At 43.7% G+C, this 23,344-nt stretch overlaps 1 long non-coding RNA gene across 3 annotated transcripts in view; it reads right to left on the bottom strand.

Moving 5' to 3' along the window:
- LOC143927696 (uncharacterized) overlaps nucleotides 1-23,344 on the bottom strand; it is a 114,428-nt gene that overhangs the window by 9,796 nt on the left and 81,288 nt on the right. The window contains exons 2-4 of one of the 3 annotated variants that reach the window (XR_013262304.1): nucleotides 7,460-8,689; nucleotides 5,373-5,444; nucleotides 5,216-5,279 (exon numbers count right to left, since the gene is read on the bottom strand). The exons of 1 other annotated variant lie outside the window; for it this stretch is intronic. This is a non-coding gene — a long non-coding RNA (uncharacterized LOC143927696). The remainder of the gene's footprint in view (nucleotides 1-5,215; nucleotides 5,280-5,372; nucleotides 5,445-7,459; nucleotides 8,690-23,344) is intronic. One more of the 3 variants, XR_013262305.1, reaches the window with a different exon arrangement.

Genomic DNA, 23,344 nt, shown 5'->3' with positions numbered 1-23,344 from the left:
TAATTTGTTTGAATCCTAACCATGGCACTACCTGCCTGGAGTTTGCATGCTCTTCCTGTGCCTATGTGGGTTTCCAATGGGAATTCCTCTTTCCTTCCATGTCCCAATCACATGCTGGTAGGTTAATTGGCTCCAGTCTAAAGTGGATCTCGTATGTGTATGAATGAGATGCTAGGGACCTTAGATTATAGGCTCCTTGAGGGCAGGATCTGATGTGAATGTACAATATATGTAAAGCGCCATGTCAATTGATGGAGCTATTTAAGTAACTGTAATAAATAATATACAGCTTCAAAAAGTGTAACCTTCATTAGATCTCAGCAACAGATGGCATGTCCACGAAAGTATAAAAAAAATACAATCTCACAAATTGAGAATACCCACCCTTCTGTTTATATTTTAGCAAGGATTTGGAAATGCTACACTTCTAGCAATAGGTCATTAATGTTGTTTGCTCTGTTCTCTCCCACAGTTAGCAAATTGGCATGCTGTAGAGCCTGATTGTATCCTAGTGAGGCCCATCCCCTTCCAGCCTGAGAGTTGCTGTGTATGGGATAATAGAAGTCCGATATCAGCCTTCTGTTTGAACAAATAAAATAATGCTTATTAAAGCCTAAAGCAGGCCATAGATGGTTCCAATCTCAAAATGTTCAGCAGGGACCAGCCGAGATTCGAACCATGTATAGGCAGGCTGAATGTACCCAAGCTGATCGATTGATCCACTTGGGTACACCAGCCTGTTGGATTTCACATGCGAATATTGCTAGCGGCAATAATTAAAGCCGCTAGCAGTAATATCTGTGTGTTCTCCTGGCTTCCCAAGCCCCTCCACACAATGGCTTCACAAGAGGCAATCCCCCATCAACACTGACTGGCTGCAGAAAAGAAAATTACTCCATCTATGGCTGGTTTAAGTCTAGCTAATTAAAAAACACAAAAACCAGCACAAAGGACATAACTTATAGTCAGGAGGATGTGTCCCTTTTGCTGATTCCTCTTCTGTGAGTAGAAATCTTACCCCTTTCATGCCCTCCCCCACCCCTACCTCTGTACCCTTCCAGTTTTATGGGGGTTAATACATCTAAGGGGCTGTCACAGGTTCTCATTAAGAGAGCCCAACTATGCCTGCCCCTTTGAAGCTGTATTATGGCTTCTATGAATGGAGAAGCTGGGCAGAAGGGGCAGACATAATCAGGCAATCTTGAGCCCCTTAGTTGTATTAACCTCCATTACAGCGGAAGGCTATGGCAGGAGGGTGGGAGGGTGCATGAACGGAGGAAGATTTCTACTAACAGAAAAGGAATCAGCACAAGGGACACATCTTACTGACTATACGTTATGTCCCCTGTGCTGATTTTTCTGTTTTAAATTTTAGCTACATTTAGACTGTAAAGAAATTGGGCAGCACAGTGGTGTAGTGGTTAGCACCCTCACCTAGCAGTAAGAAGGGTCGCTGGTTCAAATCCCAACCACGATACTACCTGCCTGGAGTTTGCATGTTCTCCCTGTGCCTGCATGAGTTTCCTCCGTGTACTCCGGTTTCCTCCCACACTCCAAAGACATGCTGGTAGGTTATTTGACTTCTGTCCAAAATTGGCCCTAGTATATGAATGGGGACCTTGGATTGTGGGCTCCTTGAGGGTAGGGACCGATGTGAGTGTGCAATGTACAGGGATAGGGACAATTGTAGACACTCACTCAGGTTGAACTGGATGGGCTGGTGTCTTTATTCAACCTAACTAACTATAAAAACTATACAACAGCATTAAATAATATTATTTTTTATCTGCCCAAAGACCAACTTGAAATGGCCATTTGATTTTTCCGGTCAGTATTAACGGTAGAACAAACTGCAAAATCAAATAGTTAACTATATTCAAATATGTATATTTAAAATCTTTAGCATCTGCACGTTGCTCTATTTCCATTTTAGCCAATTCAGCTTATTTAATTTCATAACCGGCAATAACCTAATATTGCTTACTCATTGTTTTGCCTGTACTGAAAAGTTCAGTCATCTCTGCAGATGATTTTAGTTTTCATTTCTTTTTATTTATGTATTTTTGCTCACAAAGAAGGATGTGGGAGAGATTTTATGGACTCAGGCCATCTCTATTGATTTTATCTCTGCAGTTCACGGTTACTAGGGGACATTATGACGCATGGGGTTGGGGTTTTAGTGTTTCAGTTGGTTGAACAATACTAGATTTTTATTTATTGTTAAATGAAAGGAGTTTCTCCTCATTGACATTTATTGCTAATTAACTAAATCTGTTTGAACCTTTAACAAAAAAAAAAAATAATAACTTTCCCTCACGGTACATAGAGGGAGATGTAAGTTTACTCTTATAGGCAAACTTAAAGTGTTGCTAAAGCCAGTAATATGAAAATAGTTCATTTTAGTTATTGGTCATGGAGGAGGAGGGAGGGACTGGGCTGTCATTTAGGATCTGTATACACGCCCACGTGTGTGATGTCAATATCATGTGACTTGGCTAGCTCTGATCAACAAGGAAATGTTCTCTCCAGCAGTAAAGACCAAACTAAGCATGTGCAGCAGTACTATCCTCGCTGTGTCTTATCTGGCCTTGCCAAGAGAGACCCTGCAGGAGGGGGAGAATCTGTCCATACAGGATCAAAGAGCCTTTGTACACAATGCAGAGGATTACCCCTTAAAGTGTTATTAAACCCATAACAGTAAAATCAGTCTGTATATGCAGCATAGCATGCTTGTTATACTCACTGTGGAACGTAAGGTATTAATTCCTCTGCATTGTTTAAAAAGGCTGTTTTATCCTGTATGCACACAATCCTTTACTCCTGCATGGTCTATCTAGGGAAGGCCAGCTAACACAGGCAGAGTAGCCAACCTGCACATGCTCAGTTGTGTCTTTTATGCTGGAGAGAACAGTTACTTGTTCTCAGAGAAAGCCAGGTCCCATGATATTGACATCACACATGTGGGAGTGTATACAGGCTGCAGTGGAAATCTCCTCCTTCCTGAACTTTCAGCACTGGAGAAACTGCATTTTATCATATAACCGTGGTATACAGATCACCCAAAAAGGTATATAGTGGCAGTATTTAAATGCAAAAAGAAGATTTATAAGCTGTGGGCAAAGTTGAAGGGGGGGAGGGTGGATTAACTATTTTCATATTACTGAGTTTAGTAACACTTTAAGTTCCACAGTGAGTATAACAAGCATGCTATTCTGCATATACAGACAGATTTTACTATTGAGGGTTTAGTAACACTTTTTAAGTTTTTAAAGATGCAAGCTTCAGGACTTAGGCCCCTTCCTCAGGCATTATGCAATTTTATAATTCTTGAGGAAGGAACTGAAGTCTTCAAAGCTTGCAATTTTAATAACTTACATTGACCAATAATGGAGAGCATTTTAAAGCAGCCTTTCTCAACCTTTTTACCCTGGAGCAACCCTTGAAATATTTTTTAGGTCTCAGGGAACCCCTGCTGAAAATGATTATATCTACAGTTCATGGATCATGGTACATTAGCAAAATCAGTAACTTGTAGAAAGTGAAAGAAGATTGTGGCGGTATCTGTGGGCTAGAATATTTAAAACCCAGAGCAGATCACTTTACAATATACCTCTGCCATATAAGACAATGATAATCTTAACATAAAATGAATAATAATAATGGCCTATAGGAAACGCAGGCTTTGTAAATTGTAGTGTCCACTTAGATGGGTGGTCAGGGATGAACTATCCCCCTACACTGCCAGTCAGTGCAGTGACCCCTTTACATTGTATGCCAGTGGAAAATTACCTATGGAGGTCATCATAGGTGGAAGACAAATCTGACATTGCTCAAGGAACCCTTAGCAACGTCTGGAAGAACCCTGGGGGTTCCTCCTAGAACATATCTAAACCCCTTTAACAAAATTGTTATATATTGCACCTTCCAGCCCTTGGGGTGATGTGCCTGCATTAGTTTTCTTACTTTTAGGATTTTTACCTTTATTTTCACCTGTTATTCTTTGGACCGTTGAGTGTTCATAAAAATGCAAATGCAAATTAGAAAATTTTGGCAAATTGTTGCCATTTGGGGAAATGCCTTGAAATCAATAAAGGAAAATTAATATTTTTGGTAGTTTTTAAAGCATATTTAAACCCAAAACAAAATTAAATATATTTCAGCTTAGAAATCCTTAGATGGGGTGCCTGCATTTGTTTTATTTTTTAGGCTTTTTAATCACAGGAATTATCCACCCCCCTTCCTGACAAGGGCTATTCTTTGCGATATAGCACTGTGTTACTTTAACTAACAATTACATGGACACGCAACACTGTACTCAAATAAAATGTATTTATTTCAAATAGAGCTTTCTTTTGGTGATATTTTATCACCTCTGCGTTTTGTATTTTTTGCACTAAAAACAAAAAAAAAATGAAATTTTGGAGAAAAAAACTATATATTTTTTACTTTCTGCTATTAAACATATCCAGTAAGAAAAAGTGTAAAAATGTCTTCAGAAATGTTGGCAAATATGCATTATGCTACATATTTTTGGTAAAAAATCCCAATAAGCGTATATTGATTGGGTTGCATAAAAGTTATAGCCTCTACAAACTATGGGATTTATTTATTTATTTTATTCATTTATGTACTAGTAATGGCAGCGATCAGCGATTTTGAGGTGGATGATTTGGACACTAACTGATACTTTTAAAACTTTTTGGGGACCCATGACATAATTACAGTGATCAGCACTAAAAATATGCACAGTCACTGTACTAATGACACTGGTGGGAAGGGGTTAACATCAGGAGCGATCAAAGGGTTAAATGTGTGCCTAACCTGTGTTTCTCTAAACTGCAGAATGTACTTTTACTAGGGGAAAGCATTGATCCATGTTCCTGTTTTGTAGGAACACAGGATCTATGCTTTCCCTGCTGACAGATTGGTGATCTGCCTTGTTTACATAGGCAGATTGCCGTTCTGCCTGTGTACTGAACACTGAACAATCGGTGCACTGAACAATCGGTGCCGGTGGACATTGAGTCAACAGTACCCACTGCTTGGCTTCCGCTCTGTATGGTCACAGTGGGAGCGAGCTGCCAGTGGAGTGCATGCGTGCGTCCTACCCAGATGAGCCGGATCACGTATATATACATGATGCGGTGCACAGGTGCTGCCCTGTAGCAGTAAAACTGCTACAGGGCAGACCTGAAGCAGTTACATTTATTTTTACCTGGTAATCTTGTGACTGACACAAATTCCATTCCTTGGTGGCTACAGTCTTTCCTCTACTGTATCTGTGGAGACAGCCATGGTTATACCCAGCTGCACTTATGGGACCAGAATTTACATAAGAATAATATGATTGTTTTATTTTCTGTCCTACTTACAAAGTGACGAGGACACTGCAGTTATAGCTAGATCAATGGGTATTTTCTGTACATAATGAAGGTGTTCTTAGCCTGAAAAAAGAAAACAAATGCAATCACCACATCTTAAGACTGGTAAACTCCAATATATTACTTTTTTTTCTTGGGTTTAATTATCCTTTAAACTTCCATACTAAGTAAGTAAATTTAATCATTTCTACATTTTACATGGAACAGTAGTACTAGAGCATGTGTCAGAATTACTCATTTGCATTATTATTCCTTGTCAAGGGAAAAAGATATTGAACATAGGCTCTGTGTGCGTCCTAAAGTGTAGGCAAAGATCCCAGGAATATAGTGGTTGGTTCAGGGACTGCATAGTCATTTTTAGATAGACAAGCCCAATATTGTAAAAAATCAGCAAAGCGCAGTCACTGTGCAGAGCTACTAAGCAGGAAACATGGCCTGTGTGTTGAACACACATTGTTTTCCCATGTACGCTTTATTTAAAAAGCATTAATCAGTTGTGGACACTGGGTCAGGACCTAGGCCAGCAGTGGTGCCCAGGCAATGGGGGAATTGGGTGTGGGCAGGACAAGGAGGGTAAATGACATGGTGGGTGGGGGGGGGGGGGGGGGGGTTACAGGAAACAATCCCCTGTATGGCTCTTTCTGCAGCAGCTGAAAGCTGGCTTCTTCTCCTCTCCCTCCAGCCAGTTTTCAGCTGCTGCAGAGAGAGTCATACAGGGGATCAGTTGCTGTAATTGCACCCCTGTCGCACTGATCACACTCCCTGTGCACCATCCTCCTTTTCATGCATGTTTTCTGATGGATAGCAGTGGAAGGGACTGGTAAATATGTTATATTTACCAGTCCCTTCCTTTCCTGAATAAAGAAAATGTGTGATTGGTGCCGATCATTTATAACTGAAGCATAGTAAACACAGTTTTACAGTTTGTAAATGAACAGGAGCCTCTCTACAGAGCAGCTGAGACTGCAAAAAAAGGGACTGAGGAATTTATACCCTCAGTTCCTTTCTTTGTCTCAAAAGTGAGAAATCAGCGGTCTGTTTAAACCCCAAATATTTCAGGGGTAATTAAACAATTTTAAAAATGGAAAAAATACAGGATGAATGAGCATTTTGTGCAACTGGAGCCCCCTGTTACTCTATGAGGACAGAATGCAAGTCCTAATGTGTCAGGTGTGGATGAGTGGTACACAATGCACACTGTCTGTGTTCGGGGCCATCCACAAATGCGTTTCATACAGGCGCTGCATCCCCATAGTGTAGCCTGGCTACACACAACTCCAGCCACATAAAAAAAACACTGATTCACACTGTACATGCCACAGCATCTGTGTGAATGAGCCCCAAGACCTAATTCATGCACAGAGCTTTACTTATTAATTCAATACAGTTTTATCTTTTAGATTTAGCAGATATTTTTCAAGTTAGGTTGTTTGTGTCTGATAATAATAATCTTAATATATTTTCTGCAAAAATCTCTTTATTTTTTTTTGGGGGGGGGGGGGGTGTCTGTCAGGTAGGCTGTTCAGGGTCCTAGTATTTCTAACAGCAGCCCTGCACTGGGTGTACCACACATGCTCAAAAACCTTTATTGAAGTACACAGGATGTATTTAGTATGCCTCTCGTTCTGCTCCACTGCCGCTTCTCCCTGGCCTTTGCCAGCAATTCCCAACTGTCAAAATGACAGCAGGGAGTTTCTGTGTAGATACAAAAGCTGTAAGGCCTTGTGCACACTTAAAAGAAAAAAAGTGCAGCGCTTGGCCACTAAATGTGAATGTGACCTAAAAAAATGTGCAAAAAAATTTATATCAGAAAAAAGCTGTGAAACCGAATACACTACACAAATGCTGTGAAAAAATGGAAAAAAATTTTTTTTATAAACTCAAGTGTCCAATAAAATAATATAAAAAACAAATTGTGAGTTCAAATGTCCATATGTAAATGAATACAAAAATATAAGTAATGTCCAGTGTATATAAAAAATAACTGTGAAAATAACTGAAACTTGTTTGTTCAATGAAATTGTACTTGACCATGTGGACCCGTCACCTCTAAACACCACTGATAGATGGAGGCTTACCAGATCCCCAGTGACCCCCCTGCTAGGGGAGGTCAAACTGCGCAAATTCAATCACCGATCACATAAACGTCCCGATACCAGATGCCGGAGATTATCCCGATCGTTCGGATGTCCCGTGATCTTCGGATCCACACAGATGCTCTCAGCACGCCTCCAAACGATGTGACACCATAAAAAAACAGAAATGCGCCAAATCGTGTGATATGGTTTCAACAAAATTTATTTTTAAGCCGAATACTCAAGCGCTTAAAACGACTCCACCGAGTCATAAGAAAAAAGTACAAATGCCGTTTAAAAAACGAACGAAAATGCTAGCAAAGATAACAGAAATAAAAAAACTCATCAACTTGAGTATGTATTGCGATCGCAAATGCACAATGGTGGTATGGGTGTGAGCGTGGCTACCCGACGATCGTTTCGTCAAAGGTCTGACATTATCAGGGGTGCACACTTATGATGGTTTTTCTGATGGAATTCCGCTCAAGCTTGGCTTGCATACACACGGTCACACAAAAGTTCTCGGAACTTTCGACTGTCAAGAACGCAGTGACGTACAACACTACAACGAGCCGAGAAAATGAAGTTCAATGCTTACGAGCATGCGTCAAATTGTTTCCGAGCGCGTCGGAATTGCTACAGATCATAACTTTTTCCATGGGAAAAATAGTGAACCTGCTCGCAATCTTTTGCTGGCGGAAATTCCGCCAGCAAAAGCAGAGGGGGGCACCGGAGCGCAGTGCAAGGGGGAGCCCTCTCCCACCACCGATAAAAGTGTTCTTGCGGTGAATCCGCCGATGAGACCACTTTTTTCTGAAAGCGGACCGCCCACTGAAGAGGAGAATACTGGAGTATGGCAGCTAGCTGCTGCCATAACAATGATATCTTTCTTCAAAGTGCCGATGTATAACGACGGCGAGCGGCCCATAAGTGGTTAAAGGGTAACACCACTTTAGTGGGGAAAAAAATTGCAAATAAAGAAAAAATAATATAGCGTATATAATTGCAATACAAGTCATATTGTAAGTGAATGTTATTAAAAATTACCTTTCCTTTTCAATCTGCAGCCGCTGTAATTTTCTATAAATGCAAAGCAATATGGCTACATGGAGTTGTTCTGTACATAGAATGTATACTGACCACTCCCCAGAAACATAATTTCCTGCTTGTGTGATTGGCTCGCTGATTTTCCCAGAATTCTGCCTAAGATACATGTCAGATTTCAGGCATCACCTGCAACAAACACGTAATTTTTGGTGAGATATTTACAATAGGAACACGTCTAAAGGGATGCAGGCCCAGCAGCTTTCCTCATTAGTGCCCTGCAGCTGTCACAGCTGCTTGATAATTATGAAACCACTCCCATTAGACTCAAATAGCACAGAGACACAGACAAACACACATGGATTTCTTCAGAATAACAAAAGGTAGGAAAAGGTTGTTATAATCCTTGCAATGTACATAGGTCACCCAGGGAAGAATGTTTTTTTCTCAACAAAAGTGGAGTTACACTTTAAGCAAGTACACAGTAAAGTCACTCACTGTGTTCACTATAACATGTGTCCTTTTACTACACTACATTATCACCAGGTGTGCCAATGGGGTTGGTTCTGTTCTTGGGGTTGAAGAGGCAGAGAAAGGAATCAACAATATTCAAGCGGCTCCTGCGGGGGTAGCGCTACACGTGTCTCAGTCTTAACACTTATTTTATCCTAATTAGCTATAATTAACTCCTTTCCCTTCTCCCCCTAACTAATATTTTCCTGCTGTTTTTTAATTCACATTTTTCTAACAAATAATCCTCAGTCTTTTTTTTTTGCATTCCTTTTGCTCATTTGCATTAAAAAAAGCACAAAACGTAAAAAAAACAAAAACAAAAATGCTTTGGTTGTACTTTTATAAATAATCATTAATTTTAGTATCATTTTAAATGGAACAAATGGTAGAGTAACATTTGTAATTTGATCTAATTTATTTTTTACCTAACAAATGAAAAAAAAATTGAATTTTTGTAGTTTTGGTACTTTTTTTTCTCTATGGATTGCATAAAATATAAAATCATTTTTGCAGGACAATATCACCAAAATAAAGCCTTACTTACTAAGAATGATACATGTATTACTTTGTTATCTTAACCACTTTCAGACCGGACCATTTTGCTGGTAAATGACCAGAGGTCTTTTTACAATTTGGCACTGCGCTGCTTTAACTGGTAATTGCGCGGTCATGCAATGTTGTACCCAAACAAAATTTGCGTCCTTTTCTTCCCACAAATAGAGCTTTCTTTTGATGGTATTTGATTGCCTCTGCGATTTTTATTTTTTGCGATATAAACGTAAAAAGACCGCAAATTTTGAAAAAAAATGATATTTTCTACTTTTTGTTATTAGAAAAATCCAATAAACTCAATTTTAGTCATACATTTAGGCCAAAATGTATTCAGCCACATGTCTTTGGTAAAAAAAAAGTCAATAATTGTATATTTATTGGTTTGCGCAAAAGTTGTCACATCTACAAACTAAGGTACGTTTTCTGGAATTTACGCAGCTTTTAGTTTACGACTGCCTATCTCATTTCTTGAGGTGCTAAAATGACAGGGCAGTACAAAACCCCCCCAAATGACCCCATTTTGGAAAGTAGACCCCCTAAGGAAATTGATAAGAGGCATGTTGAGCCCATTGAATATTTTATTTTTTTGCCTCAAGCGATTGAATAATGACAAAAAAAAATTTTTTTTTTTTTTTTTACACAAAGTTGTCACTAAATGATATATTGCTCACACATGCTATGGGCGTATGTGAAATGACACCCCAAAATAAATTCTGCTGCTTCTCCTGAGTACGGGGATACCACATATGTGGGACTTTTTGGGAGCCTAGCCGCGTACAGGGCCCCGAAAACCAAGCACCGCCTTCAGGCTTTCTAAGGGCGTAAATTTTTGATTTCACGCCTCACTACCTATTACAGTTTTGAAGGCCATAAAATGCCAAGATGGCACAAAACCCCCACAAATGACCCCATTTTAGAAAGTAGACACCCCAAGCTATTTGCTGAGAGGCATGTTAAGTCCATGGAATATTTTATATTTTGCCACAAGTTGCGGGAAAATTACAAACTTTTTTTTTTTTTTTTTTTTTTTCACAAAGTTGTCACTAAATGATATATTGCTCATGCATGCCATGGGCATATGTGAAATGACACCCCAAAATAAATTCTGCTGCTTCTCCTGAGTACGGGGATACCACATATGTGGGACTTTTTGGGAGCCTAGCCGCGTACGGGGCCCCGAAAACCAAGCACCGCCTTCAGGCTTTCTAAGGGCGTAATTTTTTGAGTTCACTTCTCACTACCTATTACAGTTTTGAAGGCCATAAAATGCCAAGATGGCACAAAACCCCCACAAATGACCCCATTTTAGAAAGTAGACACCCCAAGCTATTTGCTGAGAGGCATGTTGAGTCCATGGAATATTTTATATTTTGCCACAAGTTGCGGGAAAATTACAAACTTTTTTTTTTTTTTTTTTTTTTTCACAAAGTTGTCACTAAATGATATATTGCTCATGCATGCCATGGGCATATGTGAAATGACACCCCAAAATAAATTCTGCTGCTTCTCCTGAGTACGGGGATACCACATATGTGGGACTTTTTGGGAGCCTAGCCGCGTACGGGGCCCCGAAAACCAAGCACCGCCTTCAGGCTTTCTAAGGGCGTAATTTTTTGAGTTCACTTCTCACTACCTATTACAGTTTTGAAGGCCATAAAATGCCAAGATGGCACAAAACCCCCACAAATGACCCCATTTTAGAAAGTAGACACCCCAAGCTATTTGCTGAGAGGCATGTTGAGTCCATGGAATATTTTATATTTTGCCACAAGTTGCGGGAAAATTACAAACTTTTTTTTTTTTTCACAAAGTTGTCACTAAATGATATATTGCTCACGCATGCCATGGGCATATGTGAAATGACACCCCAAAATAAATTCTGCTGCTTCTCCTGAGTACGGGGATACCACATATGTGGGACTTTTTGGGAGCCTAGCCGCGTACGGGGCCCCAAAAACCAAGCACCGCCTTCAGGCTTTCTAAGGGCGTTACAGTTTTGAAGGCCATAAAATGCCAAGATGGCACAAACCCCCCCCCCCAAATGACCCCATTTTAGAAAGTAGACACCCCTAAATTTAGGGGTACACTAGTGAGACTAGGTAATAAATGGCGGGTGCCCTGAAACTATAAAAAAATAACTAACCAACCAGCGTCACCTGTAACAGTTATATGGTGATCACTGGTGAAAGGGTTAACTAGGGGGCAATCAGGGGGCTTTATGCGGTAGTATATGGGGGTCCCTGGCGCTATAAAAAGCTGCGGCGAACCTAAATACCTACCTGCCTAACTAGCGTCACCTGTGACACTAATACAGCGATCAGAAAAACGATCGCTTATTAGGCTGGGTTCACACTGGAGCGATGCGGGAACGCCACGAATGCGCGGCGGGTTCCCGCATCGCATGCCTCCCGGCGGCAGTTCACACTGCCCTATGCGAACTGCTGGGAGTGTCAGTGAAATGTTAATGACACCCCCAGATCAGTTCGCATATCGCAGTGCGATCTGCAAACTTGGATCGCATGGTGTGAACACCCATGCGATCCGATTCTGCTGCGGACCAAAAAAAGGGTCCCGTGCGAGTTTGCGGCGGGTGCGGCGGGTGCGACACGAATTCAGCCATACTATCTGTATAGCTGAACTCGAATCGCACAGAGATCGGATGTGATTTGCACTGCAGTGCGGTGCGAATCACATCCGTTCTCATAAACCGCTGCAATGTGAACCCAGCCTTAGTGACACTGGCGACGGGGGGTGATCACGGGGTTAAACCTTTATTGGGGGGGTTAGGGGGGTACCTTAGAACTAAAGGGGGCTAACCCTAACTGCCCTAACAGTTATTAGTCACAAATGACACCTGCCGGGTGATCAGGGGGTTAAACCTTTATTAGGTAATAAATGGCGGGTGCCCTGAAACTATAAAAAAATAACTAACCAACCAGCGTCACCTGTAACAGTTATATGGTGATCACTGGTGAAAGGGTTAACTAGGGGGCAATCAGGGGGCTTTATGCGGTAGTATATGGGGGTCCCTAGCGCTATAAAAAGCTGCGGCGAACCTAAATACCTACCTGCCTAACTAGCGTCACCTGTGACACTAATACGGCGATCAGAAAAATGATCGCTTATTAGGCTGGGTTCACACTGGAGCGATGCGGAAACGCCGCGAATCCGCGGCGGGTTCCCGCATCGCATGCCTCCCGGCGGCAGTTCACACTGCCCTATGCGAACTGCTGGGAGTGTCAGTGAAATGTTACTGACACCCCCAGATCAGTTCGCATATCGCAGTGCGATCTGCAAACTCGGATCGCATGGTGTGAACACCCATGCGATCCGATTCTGCTGCGGGCCAAAAAAAGGGTCCCGTGCGAATTTGCGGCGGGTGCGGCGGGTGTGGCGGGTGCGGCGGGTGCGGCGAATGGCTGAACTCGAATCGCACAGAGATCGGATGTGATTTGCACTGCAGTGCGGTGCGAATCACATTCGTTCTCATAAACCGCTGCAATGTGAACCCAGCCTTAGTGACACTGGCGACGGGGGGTGATCACGGGGTTAAACCTTTATTGGGGGGGTTAGGGGGGTACATTAGAACTAAAGGGGGCTAACCCTAACTGCCCTAACAGTTATTACAGTCACAAATGACACCAATGCAAAAAAAAAAAAAAAAAAAAAAAAAATGACATTGGTGTCACTGTGACTGGGGGGCAGGGGTAATTGGGGGGGTGATCGGGGGGTAAAGGGGGGGTGTGAGTGTGCCTGGCATGTTCTACTGTGTGTGGGATGTGTTGGTGCAACTCACTGATCCGCTCTCCTCCGTGTCGGAATGAAAAATACCGACACGGAGGAGAGAATACATCACTTCCTCTCCTGTGTTTACATTACAGGAGAGGAAGTGATGTCACCGGGGATTTCCATTCGTCGGGAGCGATCGCGAGGGGGTGGCCATGAATGAATGGCCGTCCCCTCGTCCGGGATCGCTCCCGAACGAAAACCGACCGCCGCAGGCACCGGGCGGGGGCCCGATCGGGCCCCCGACCCGCGGGAGGCAAATCACGTACATGTATGTGATTATGCCTGCCTGTGCCATTCTGCCGACGTACATCGGCGTGAGGCGGTCGGCAAGTGGTTAAAGTGTTACTAAACCCAGTAAACAGTAAAAATAATCTATATATGCAGTAAATCATGCTTGTTATACTCACTGTGGAACCTAAGGGGTTAATCCTCCACATTGTGTAAAAAGGCTGTTTGATTCTGTCTCCTCTGATCCTCCCCTTCTTCCAGAGTCCCCAATATATTGCCTGATAGTACAAAGGCTTGAGGACAAGCTGCACATGCTCAGTTTGGTGTGTAATGCTAAAGACTTTTTTTTTTCTTGGGAGGGTGCATGTGTCAGCACAGGGCCAATCGGCACTGTCCAGACAGAGGGTCAGGGGTCCTGCAGCCTCATAAGACAATCATAGGAGAATAAAAACTCCTCCTGCAAGCTTTAACCAGACACTGATAGAAGTCACAAGACTGCTGTAACTGCTGACGAGAAAAGGTATTTAGCAGTTTATATTTACTAATATAATTGCATTTCCATGTTCTGTGTACTGTGGGAGAGCAGATATAGCGAATACAGGGTCCTCTGTCTTGTAACAGTTTAAAGCGGAGTTCCCCCCTAAAGTGGAACTTCCGCTAATCGGAAACCCTCCCCCCCTCCGGTGCCACAGTTGGCACCTTTCAGGGGGGAGGGGGGGTGTAGATACCTGTCTAAGACAGGTATTTGCACCCACTTCCGGGCATAGACTCCCACGGGAGTCTACGCCTCTTCCTATCCTGCCGCGCTGTCTGCTGGGACACACACAGGTCCCAGAGACAGCGCGGAGCATTCCCATTGCGCTGCGCGACTCACGCATGCACAGTAGGGAACTGGGAAGTGAAGCCGCAACGCTTCACTTCCTGATCCCCTCACCGAGAATGGCGGCGGCAGCAGCCGAGAGCCGAGCGATCGATCGGCCTCAGCTGTCGACATCGCTGGACCCCAGGAAAGGTAAGTGCCCATTTATTAAAAGTCAGCAGCTGTAGTATTTATAGCTGCTGGCTTTTAATCATTTTTTTTCGAGTGGACTCCCTCTTTAAGTAATGACAAAGTTATTGCCGAATCAATAGGCCCATGACAGAAATGTAATAGTTGCTCTTGTCTATAGAGGGGGTTTACAGGTGTGAGAGCTGAAGTTGTTAAAAACACTACAGATCCATTTCAAGGGACATTCATGTGAAAGAAGATAAAGATTGATTGCCCACTATATTTTATGACCAACATACAAACAAATACATAAACACCACCAGTTAGAACTTGTGCGATCTTGCTCTGAAGGTCAGGGCTTCCTGTAACTTGTCTATTACTCAGTCTCTAAAAAATTGCTTACAGATGAAGAGAAACCTTTAAACATATGACTATGATAACTAACTTGACATTCCCCGACACTTATTTTTATTTTTTGGTATTTTGTGTTGGATAAAATAAGACACAATCTGCTTTCTAGAGTTTTGACCATGGGGGTTATTTCCGAAAGGCAAGTCCACTTTGCACTTTCAGTGCACTTGGAAGTGCAGTCGCTGTAAATCTAAGGGGTAGATCTGAAATGAGGGGAAGCTCTGCCGATTTTATCATCCAATCATGCGCAAGATAAAATGCTGTTTTTTTATTTTCATGTCCCCCTCGGATCTAAAGTGACTGCACTTCCAAGTGCACTTTCAGTGCAAAGTGGATTTTCCTTTAGTAAATAACCACCCATACTCTAGTTAGCCAGAGACTCAAGATGACGAGTAAACAAGGAACCATAGCGCCAAAAATATTTTTCTCAAATGCTTGTTTTAAAAAGACACGCCTACTTCCTGGTGAGTAGAGATCTTTATCTTGAGTGTTCCGTTTTTTATAAGGAAACAAATCAACCTTCAGATGCGATATGAGTTCCAAATCGATATTTTATTCCCACCGTGGGGATCATAGAGTATACATCACACACATGTTCTGATATGACAGTTATCAGAGAGCTAGTTATAGGACTTCTTATCTAAAGCAAAATGTGTCCATGGCACATCACTTTATCTTATCTTCATACACATGCCATACCTTAGCCCACGTACACACGGTCGGAGATTTTGGCAACCAAATCCGTCGGATTTTGCCCGTCGGATTTAGTCAGACGGATTGTGTCCGAAACTGTTGCATACACACGGTCGGGCCAAGTTGGCGAAAAATCCAATCTTTCAGAACGTGATGACGTAATTTTGTTACGATGGGACTACATTCAGGCTAGTAGCCAATAGCTTTGATGTAGGAATTTGATCTGAGCATGCGTGGCACTTGGTCCGATGAAAATGCTCTACACATGATCGGATTAGGTCCGTCTGGCCCAGTTGGTCGGGAAATATTTCCAACATGTTGGAAATTTGGGTCGGACGGAGATTCGGACGGAATCAGTCCGATGCATACCACACACAGTCGGATTATCTGACGACACGGTCCAATAAGACGCATTCTGACAGATTATCCGACCGTGTGTACAAGGGCTAAGGCAAATTGCCACCCAACATATCACCCTCTTTGCCATATTACATATTGCCAACTTACATGTTGACAACAGACCTAATGTCAGGAAAGTCCCCAAAAGTTGTTTATCACACAATCTAAAGCAGCCATCTTAATCACTAATATAAAACGGAGGATGTATCCTCATACTAACTATTATCATACTTATAGAATGTTATAGAACAGTATATCACTATCTACTATTAGCAATCAATACTTGAATGTACTTATCCTTGTTATCAATATGTAAATCAACCCCTGCTAAAATTAGTATATAGCAAGGTATGAACAAGTAGTGACCATATATTAACCCTATACACCGGATGTCATAGAAATGGCAGCCCCCCAACTGTCTATAAGGGTACCACCACCACCTATACCAGGGGTCGTCAACCCCCGGGCCGCGGCCCACTACCGGGCCGTGGCCTTTCTTCAGCGGGGCCGCGGGCACGGCCAGGCAGCATGAGACAGCCGGGCGGCCAGCATATAAGCACCGGGTGGAAGAGATAGCGAGCGGGCAGGCAATATGACAGGTGACATCTTCTTTTTCCGCCCCCCGCTTCGCTGCTCTTCCACCCTGTCAGCCTCAATGTCGGAAGTGCGGCGGGGAGCAGAGAGATGACATCATCATCTCTCCGACCCCCACATCGCTGCTCTCCCGTCCTATCACCCTTAATGTCGGAAATGGAGCAGGGAGCAGATGACATCATCTCTCACTGCTCTCCTGCCTTCACTGGGTGCCCTTCTGTGCTAGATGGACCAGTGCTGCCACCAATGCAGTGGCAGGCAGTGTGGCAAGTGACAGTCCACATCTGGTGACAGGCATCCTGACAGGGGACGTGACAAGTGACATTCCGCATCTTGTGGCAGGCAATATGGCAAGTGACATTCCGCATCTGGTGAGAGGCAACATGGCAGGTGATGTGGCAAGTGACATTCTGCATCTAGTGACAGGCAATGTGGCAGGTGACATGGCAAGTGACATTCCACATCTGGTGAGAGGCAACGTGGCAAGTGACATGGCAAGTGACATTCCGCATCTTGTGGCAGGCAACATGGCAAGTGACATTCCGCATCTGGTGGCAAAGGACGTGGCAAGTGACATTCCCCATCTAGTGACAGGCAATGTGGCAGGTGACATGGCAAGTGACATTCCGCATCTGGTGGCAGGTAACATGGCAAGAAACACACTCAGGGCTGCCACTAATTCTGCATTATGGTGAGTTGTACTATTTTATTAATTACTACAATGTAATAATAGAAATAAAGTGCTGACAAACCGGCCACGGAAAATCGCTTACCCCCTATGGGTCCCCCCCCCCCCCCCCCAACCGGGCCTTGGCACAATTTTCTTCCACGCAGCCGGTCCTCGATGCCAAAAAGGTTGGGGACCACTGACCTATACCAGCTAGCTAAAAGTCTCAATTGATATAAGCTGATAATGTGGCGCTTACTCAATATAAGATAAACAACAAGTGCACGCTCTGGAAACCGATGACTGAGCCAGTGAGCCTCCTGCTTCCAACTTTGAATAGAGGAGAGTGAAGGATATAAAAGGAGCATAATATTTACAGTGGAGTTTCCTTTCCAACAACTGGAATATACCTTATCTGGCTGGATGCTCCAAGGAAATGTGTCTGCTGTTTTGCCCATCAAGGATATTTAACAACAGAGGCGTAGGGGTCTCAATTTGAGGTGAGAGGCTGGAGCACACTATTGGTGTACTACAAATGGTGAAAGTTATTATCACTTAATTGAACTGAACTTTTTGCACCTGATGAAACATTTATCACCAAGGATTCTTGCACAAGCACTTTATTTCTTATATTTTTTGTATTGAATACTTTTGGACTGACCATGTTATTTATCTTAAGCATTTATTATTGTCTTTTCTATACAGTTTTGCGGCATTTGCAACCTTTGCACGTGTTTTTCATTATCAATTTATGTGTACTAGGGTTAAGCCAAACACCCCCCTGGTGGTTGGCAGCAGAACATGCGAACAGGCAAACAATTTGTGCAAAACACCATTAAAGTATATGGGACACGAACGTGAAAAATCTTATATGCGAATTATTGCCATAAAAAGTGTTTGGGGACCTGGGTCCTGCCCCAGGAGACATGTATCAATGCAAAAAAATTTTTTAAAAACAGTCTTTTTTTGGGAGCAGTGATTTTAATAATAAAGTGAAACAATAAAAATGAACTATTCATTTAAATATCGTGCCTGGGGAACCCTGCACCAATTTTTTTTTTTTAAATGGCGTGGGCCCCCCAGTACATATACTATATGGCCTGCCCTATATACTCTGCAGAAAAATTGGGCCTTAGGTGTTGGTGGTGCCAGAGCACTGTAACCCCTCACAGTTACTCTTGTTGAGTGCAGGAAGAGCTTCTGCTGTTAAATATTATATCAAAAATTGTAATTACATGGCCCCGTTAAACAGAGGAAGAAAAATTGGGCCTTTCGTTTTGGTAACGCCAGAACAATGTAACCCCTCACAGTTACTCTTATTGGGGGCAGGAACGGGCCCTGCTGTGAAATATTATATCACAAACTGTAATTACATGCCCCTGTTAAACAGGGGCAGAAAAATTGGGCCTTTGGTGGTGGTGGTGGTGCCACAACACTGTAACCCCTCACAGATACTCTTGCTGGGCACAGGAATGGGCCCTGCTGTGAAATATTATATCAAAAATTGTAATTACATGCCCCTGTTAAATAGGGCCTAAAAAAATGGACCTTGGGTAGTGGTGGAGGTGCCCTAAACCAAAAATATTGTTGGAAGCTGGCATCATCAAGATTGAGGAGGAATAGGATAGTCAGCATAGGCAGTCTTCAAGGGAACCCAGATCCATAGCAAATTCAATCAGTTACATCAGCATCAGGTGCTTGATAGCTGTTTATCCAAGACTGATTCATTTTTATGAATGTGAGACTATCAACGGAGTCTGTAGACAGGTGCACTCTTTGATCTGTTACAAACCCTCCAGCAGCACTGAATGTGCGCTCAGAAAGCACACTGGATGCGAGACAGGCCAGTAGCTCGAACCGCATATTGAGCAAGTTCTGGCCAGTGGTCCATCCTCAAGAGCCACTAACCCAGTGGATGCTCTGTTGGAAAGGTCTCCAAGTCTGCTCTTGCCCCTAGATATTCCTGCACCATATGATGCAGATGCTGGCGATGGTTGCTTGAACTGATCAGACCTTGGCGCTGAGGACTGAAAAATAGTTTAAAGGCATTGGGTCAACCGGACCACCTTCTCCACTGCTCTTCCTCTGACTGGACAAAGCCTCAGCCAGATGTTGTCCAGCACCAGGAAATGGTAACCTCTCAGGGTCTGGAAATGCATTACACAAACCTTTCTTCAAGGCCTCCTGAAGATGTTTCATCCTCTGCTCCCTCTGCAAAGGCAGGATGAGTTCTGCAACTTTACCCTTGTAATGAGGATCGAGAAGGGTTGCCAGCCAGTAATGATCCATCTCCTTGATACCATGAATCTTAGGGTCCTTTCGCAGGCTTTGCAGAATCAGGGAGGCCATGCAGCGTAAATTTGCAGAGGCATTCGAATTCTGAGTCCTCTAGGTCACTAAGGATCACATTATTCATAACTACTTCCTCACAGCCACGTATAACTCCTTGGGTTTCTGGGGACTGAAAACTATCCCTTGAAGTCTGCTGCTGAGTCTTATCCTCTACATCCCTGCTGACACACTCCTCCTCCTCCTCTTCTTCCTGTGTGTTTGGTGGGCCCGCAGGAATGCTATTTGGATAAAGGGGTCCTCCAGCAGGAAGACTAGAGGGAAAGTGTCACTGATGCATGCGTTGTCGCTGCTCGCCATCCTTGTGGCCTCTTCAAATGGTGAGACAACAGTGCATGCATCCTTGATCAGTAGCCACTGGCGTGGTGAAAAGAAGCCAAGCTCTTCTGACCCTGTCCTGGTGCCATACTCGCATATGTCCTCATTGATGGTCCTCTGCTGTGTGTGCAGCCGCTGCAACATTGCCAAATTTGAGTTCCACCTGTGGGCATGTAACAAATGAGGCGGTTGATGGGCAGGTTGCATTCCCTTTGAATGTCAGACAGGCAAGCACTGGCATTGTATGACCGGTGGAAATGACCACAGACTTTTCTGGCCTGCCTCAGGAGATCTTGTAAGGCTGGGTACCTGGTCAAGAACGGCTGCACCACCAAATTCAGAATGTGTACTAAACATGAAACATGGGTCAACTGTCAGAGGGTGGAGAGAAGGTTGTTGCCATTGTCACATATTACCATTTCTGGCTGAAGCTGGTGTATGCCTGTCCCTGCAGAGCTGACAGAATCAATGGCTCCTGTCCCCTAGGCAGACCAACTCAAGCACTGCATGGCATCTTTTAGCTTGATTGCTTGCGTAGCCGCTTGAACACTTACGGAGCACTGCCGGTTCAGAGGACAAATCTGTAGAAAAGGCCACAGAGGAAGAAGAAGAGGAGAGGGCGGAGGAGAAAGCTGTGGCAGAATCACCACTAGCATTTTGGAGACGTGGTGGTGGAACAAGCTCCAACACCACTGAACCTTGCCCTGCATCCCTCCCAGCTGCCAGCAGAGTTACCCAGTGCACGGTGAAGAAAAGGTAACATCCCTGCCCATGCCTGCTGGACCATGAGTCAGCGGTAATATGAACCTTACTGCTGACCGCCCTGTCCAACGGGGCCAAAACATTGCCTTCCACATGCCGGTAGAGAGCCAGAATGGCCTTCTGTGAAAAGAAATGCCGTTTTGGAACCTGCCACTGAGGTAGAGCACATTCCACAAATTCACAACAGGAGGCAGCAGTTGCCGTGCTAGCAATTTGGCCAAGCTAGCATTTAGACATTGAGCATGTGGATGGCTGGGACTGAATTTATTTTTATAGTCCATCAACTGGGGTAGGGAAATTTGCCTGCTAAAATCAATTGGTGGTGTACTGCTAGCAGATTGGCTGCAAGTACTTGGGACACCTATGCTATACCTTCATTCCTCTCAGTGCAGGTTTTTGAGAGGACTGGAGTTATAGTAGGTTTGGAGATCACAGATCCAGAGCAAGGAAATGTCCGCTTTTTTCTATGATGTGGGTCTGCATGGCAGGTCGTCATATGTCTGATCAAGCATGTGTTGCCCAAGCGGCTTCTGTTCTGGCCACACTTGATCCACTTCAGAAAAAGGTTTGAAACAGCAATGGCAATCTGCTGCACATGTGTCGAAAAATGCCCACACCAAGAAACTTTTAAAAGTCAATGGGGAGTTAGAAGCGCCCTGCACCTGCGGATCTCTGCAGTGTGATGCAATAGGGTGGCTGCCCTTAAGCTACCCCCTAGAGCACATCCTGCCTCGTGGAAGTTATGCCTCCTCCTCCTCTGTTCTATCAGGCACCCAAGTACAGTCAGTGACCTCATCAAACCCTCCCTCCTCGTCACTGGAGCAAACTTGGCAGTGTGCTGCAGCTGGGGGTAAATGACTACCAATTTCTTGTCCTTCTGTGGCACCCCTTCTCTCTAGGCTCACATTACTCCCTTCCTCAACCTGTGAACCAACATTGAAGCCTTCAAATTGCTGCCCATCCTCCAGCAGCATATATCTGACACCATGATTGCATAATTCTGGGGACTCCTCCGTGCATGATGGTGGGGCCACGGAAGGAGTGACTGTGGACAAGGGGGCGGTAGAATAAGTCGCTTTAGCAGCGGCATTTCAAGGCAAACTACTCTGAGTCTGGGTGACAGAGGATGAGAAGGATGAGGACGGCTTTGTTATAAACTCCACCAACTCTTCTGCATGTTGTGGCTCAATAACATCGCCAGCAGAAGACAAAAAGGATAAGCCTGCTCCTGCAGAGGATGCACCATGTCCACAACCACCAATGTTGACTGTAGACACAGAAGCTGCTTGCCCTCTTTTAGTGGCCTATGAGCATCTGTCTCTCCTTGGTGGCCTTCTAGACATGATGTATTTTTTGTTTTGCAACACCACACTACACTGTATTATATACTGTGTACACCGTCTGAAGTGTATTAGAGACTATACACCACCGTATATACATATACATACATACATACATATCTCAAATACACTGCCACTCACTGAATAACCTGCCTACTTAAACTCAAGCTATCGCTCTGTCCACGCCAACAACACTACACATGGCCGCTATGTAAGCAGCCTTGTATAGTGTGGGGCATGGACTTAGCCCCCCCTGAGCCATGATTGGCCAAAGGCACCCTCCCTTTGGCTAATTATGGCTCTCTCAACAGAGCGTGCTGTGATTGGCCAAAGCATGCAGGTTAGGTGCATGCTTTGGCCAATCATCATACAGCAATGCACTGCGATCTCGCAGTGCATTATGGGGTTTTCCGAATTTTCCACGAATGCCCCCATATGTCGGTTCATTTTAGAACAAACGAATACCCGATGTGCGAGTCGAACTTACGTTTAACTCGAACCGTGGGCTCATCCCTAATGTGTACTGATTTAATTACCTTCTTGGTGCATTTACACTTTATGTTGTTTATCCTATATTGAGTAAACGCCACATTGTCACCTTATATTTACTCTTTATTTTGTGGGAACACATGTTGGCAGGTAGGCGGCCACTCATTGATTTTTTTATTTTTGGTTGCGCATTAGTGTTTTTATTTTAAGGTCTCAGTTGACTACTATGACTTCTGCAAATTTCCTGTGCAAATCCAGTGAAGTTGTGCATGGTAGCCAAGCAACTTCTCACTTCAGCTTGTTCAATTAAGCTTTGACAAAAAAAAAACTGGAAGCTGATTGATTTCTATGCAGAGCTGCACCAGATTTTGCACTCTCTAGTTTTAGTAAATCAACCCCACTCTGTCCCCTGTCCTTTCCCAACGATGGGCACTGGAAAAGGACCACAACAGAGCAGAAATCAGCGAGGATATGGTGATGATATCAGCACCACTCTCTTCAACAAGGAATGCCGGGTGTCCTACTCAGGGGGCTGAACAATAATATGCTGCACTCACAGTCTTTCCTCTGACGTTCTGGGTATCAGTCAACCCAAAAGGCTGAAGACAGCTTGTTGGGAAGAAGAGATATGGTTGGCTGGACCATGCCATTCATGAGGCCATTTGAGGTGGCCTCATCAGGGGGCACTCATGGAGGCATGGTGGGGGCAGGTAGAAAATTCAGTGCTACAACCTCACAAAATCCACCTGTGG

The sequence above is a fragment of the Lithobates pipiens genome, unplaced genomic scaffold (genome assembly GCF_037356315.1).
Source record: "Lithobates pipiens isolate NorthernLeopardFrog02 unplaced genomic scaffold, aLitPip1_a1.2 Scaffold_23, whole genome shotgun sequence".
Classification (NCBI taxonomy): Eukaryota; Metazoa; Chordata; class Amphibia; order Anura; family Ranidae; genus Lithobates; species Lithobates pipiens.
Note: the sequence above shows the minus strand (reverse complement) of the source record. Positions and strands in the feature narration are given on the sequence as shown.